Source organism: Triticum urartu, chromosome 7, assembly GCF_003073215.2.
Source record: "Triticum urartu cultivar G1812 chromosome 7, Tu2.1, whole genome shotgun sequence".
NCBI classification, from domain to species: Eukaryota; Viridiplantae; Streptophyta; class Magnoliopsida; order Poales; family Poaceae; genus Triticum; species Triticum urartu.
The window spans coordinates 58,789,139-58,793,347 of NC_053028.1; positions in this window are offsets into that span (position 1 = coordinate 58,789,139).

Below are 4,209 nucleotides of genomic sequence, written 5' to 3' on the forward strand. Positions count from 1 at the left end.
GAAGGTTATACCTTTGAAATATGTGTTTAAACACATTTTCCTTTCCACTGTTCTGTTTAATCTGATGATCATATTTTTCTTTCCATTTGTTGGGTTAACGTTTCTTGTGATCTATATGATCTAAGCAGTAATATTCTCCTGCTTAGGTAAACACCTTGGTTTACAACTCTGTTAGTGTGACCCTGTTACTATTGCTAACGACATCCTGGTAACCACCGATGGGTGAGAACCTTGCCTATTGGTCCGCCTCGTTTCAACGTGCAGGAAAATGGTTCTCTTCGTCCCTCGCCCTTGGTACCGACGTTGTTGCCGACATAATCGACAGGCTACCCTCTGACATGCCTTGCTATCATGGCCGTGCCAGATGTCGACGCCATTCCTACTTTAACCACATGGTGGGCCCATAACCCACAGTTCCACAGGATCGAAACCTGACTCTCCTATACACCCCCTGTTTTTAAGGTTGTTCCTCGCACCTGGCCTCGTATGTAATTCACGAGCCACCTTCCGTGTGATCCTCAATCCTGGTATTAAACACAATACTTGTTTCCGTTGCTTTGAACCCCTTTCACACTCTGTTTCAGGCAACGAACGATTGCCTACCCGCTTGAAACTTCTCATGGTACCTCCTTACTTTACTCTCGATATTTTCTTAAGTTTTAGTTCGAGAGTTACTTTCCGCCACCTTCCCCGATGTTAACTACCAGGTAGTCAACCTTGAAGAGGTCCGTTCTCCCGGAATATACCAACCCTTTATTCTTTCGTAAGTACGATTGAGTTCTCGAAGAAAGGAAGCCGACTTCATCATGATGACTGAAGCATAGGGATGAAGACATCAATGTTATGGATCGACCTCTTCGAGAAGAGCAACAACGATCAAGAAGAATCACTAGGATTTTGTAACCTATTCTTCCCCCTTACACACCTCTTAAATCTCGGGACGAGATTTCTTGTAGTGGAGGAGAATTGTGACGCCCGGATAATCAAGCTACAGTAACCCTCTAGTAATGATGCCTTGTCACCACTGTTACTGTTGTTAATCTCGCGTTAGATCGAAACCGGTTTGAATTCAAAATTCAAAATCAGGGAAACAATAAAACTTTTCAAATGTTAAAACTAAAATGTTAAAAATGGGACAACTAAATCCTAAGTAATAATGGTGGAGAAACCACACTTGTATAAAATGCGTAAATACTCAAAAATGAATAAAACAACAGCAAAATAAATTAATTAAATGCCTTTTGTATTTTGTAAAATATTAAACTATTTTATTTAGTTGTCCAAATTAATGTGGCAGTGGTATATTTAACCTACTACATTTAGGTGTTGTTCTCACATTCTATAAAGTTGAAATAAATTAAAATTTTAATAAAACAGAAAAGAAGAAATAAAAGAAAACAGAAAACAGAAAACAAAACAAAAGAAACCACCCCGCTCCCCATGGGCCTCGGCCCTTCCCACCCAACCGGCCTACTTGGCCCAACCGGCCACCCCCTGGCCTATAGGCCACAGCCCCACACCCCAGAAACCCTAACCCCCCACTCCTCTCGATCCCCACTCCCTCTCCCCCTCCCGATCCAATCTGGATCGGGGACGAAACCCCACTCCCCTCGCTCCTCCCCCCCCCCCACGAACAGATCTGGATCGGGGGGCAACCGACGCCCCCGACCCCTCCCGCTGCCGTTGCGCGCCATGGCCCCGCCGCCCTCGTCGCCGGCGGCCCGAACGTCGCCCGTTTCCGCCCCGCCGCGCCTCCGTCCTCCTCCGCGGCATCACCTCGTCGACGCCGCCCCAACACCTCCCCTCGTCGGCGCCACTTCCTCGTCGGACTGCCTCCCGCTCCGCCGTGTCGTCCTCGTCGGACCTCCCCGAACTCCATTGAGCCCGCTGCCCGAAATCCCTACTAACCCCCGTGAGCTGCCCCTCTTTCCCTCTCTGCTCCCGTGCCGCGCCGTTGTCGCATGCGCTCTCCGCCCGCTCAACGCGCGCTCGCACGCCCAGCCATGTCGGCCCCTGCTCGACCCCGCTGTCGCCTGAGCCTACGGCCCATGCCCGCCGCTAGCCGCCGCCCCCCGCACCGCCTGCCACACCCCATCTTCGCTGCTGCTGTGCCGCCCCGCCTCTGCCACTACTGCCGTGCCATGCCGCCAGCCGCAGCCCCGCCTTCCCTCGGTACTGCGCCGCCGCCCCGCCGTGCGCACGCACCCTTGCGCCGGTTAGCCGCGCTGGGTCGCTTCGGGGCTTTGCTGCCCCGGCGCCCGCTAACCCGCCCCGTTTCTTCCCCTGTGCCTATGACCAGTGGGGCCCAGCCCCAGAAATGAAATGATAAAAAAATTAAAGATAATAATAATAATAAAATTAATTAACTTAATTAATACTGATTAATTAAACTAAACAACTAACTAAACTAATTAATCATGATTAGTTAGTCTAGTCAATGACGAACGGGACCCACACGCTAGTTTGACTCAGTCAACGCTCTGTTGACGGCTGACGTCATGCTGACGTCAGCGTGTGCTGTTCTGGATAATGTTGAATTAAAATAATTAAATAAATGCTAAAAATGATTTAAATCTTTTAAAATCAATATAAAATAAACCGTAGCTCGAACGAAAAAACTTTGTACATGAAAGTTGCTCAGAACGACGAGACGAACCCGGATACGCAGCCCGTTCATCCGCCACGCATCCCTAGCATAGCGAACACGCAACTTTCCCCCTCTGGTTCATCTGTCCGAAAACGCGAAACATCGGGAATACGTTCCTGGATGTTTTCCCCCTTCACCGGTATCACCTCATACCACGTTAGAACACTTCTAGCTCTGCCTGTTGTCCTGTTATGCTCTTGCTTGCTATGTATTTACTGTTTCTCCCCCCCCCCCTCTTCTCTCTGGTAGACCCGAAGACTGCCGATGATGCCGATGTGTTCAACTACGCCGACGGCGACCCCTCCTACTTGTCTGAGCAACCAGGCAAGCCCCCCCTTTGATCACCAGATATCGCCTACCCTTTTCTCTATACTGCTTGCATTAGAGTAGTGTAGCTTGTTACTGCTTTCCGTTATTCCTATCCTGATGCATAGCCTGTCCTTGCTACTACTGTTGTTACCATTACCTGCTATCCTGCTGCTTAGTATAGGATGCTAGTGTTCCATCAGTGGCCCTACACTCTTGTCCGTCTGCCATGCTATACTACTGGGCCGTGATCACTTCGGGAGGTGATCACGGGCATATCCGATATACTTTACACAGTTACATTACCTGTGATACTGTTCGGAGATGGGGGCTGAAGGGGCAGGTGGCTCCATCCCGGTAGAGGTGGGCCTGGGTTCCCGACGGCCCCCGACTGTTACTTTGAGGCGGAGCGACAGGGCAGGTTGAGACCACCTAGGAGAGAGGTGGGCCTAGCCCTGGTCGGCGTTCGCAGATACTTAACACGTTTAACGAGATCTTGGTATTTGATCTGAGTCTGGCTACTGGCCTATACGCACTAACCATCTACGCGGGGACAGTTATGGGCACTCGACGTCGTGGTATCAGCCGAAGCACTTCGTGACGCCAGCGATTGAGCGGCGCGCGCCGGGTTGGACCGCGTAACGTGACTTCCTTTGTAATGGAGGTTGCTAGGTCTGCTCTTCGGCCGCGTACGCAACGTGCATGTGTTCTATGGGCGATGGGCCCAGACCCTTGTGCGCTTAGGTTTAGACCGGTGTGCTGGCCTCTCTGTTGTGCCTAGGTAGGGCTGCGACGTGTTGATCTTCCGAGGCCGGGCATGACCCAGGAAAGTGTGTCCGGCCAAATGGGATCGAGCGTGTTGGGTTATGTGGTGCACCCCTGCAAGGAAGTTAATCTATTCGAATAGCCGTGATCTTCGGTAACAGGACGACTTGGTGTTGTACCTTGACCTTATGACAACTAGAACCGGATACTAAATAAAACACACCCTTCCAAGTGCCAGATACAACCGGTGATCGCTCTCTCACAGGGCGACGAGGGGAGGATCATCGGTTAGGGTTATGCTATGCGATGCTACTTGGAGGACTTCAGTCTACTCTCTTCTACATACTGCAAGACGGAGCCTGCCAGAAGCGTAGTCTTCGAAAGGACTAGCTATCCCCCTCTTATTCCGGCATTCTGCAGTTCAGTCCACATATGATAGCCTTATTCCAGTTGATACCAATGCATACATATGTAGTGTAGCTCCTTGCTTG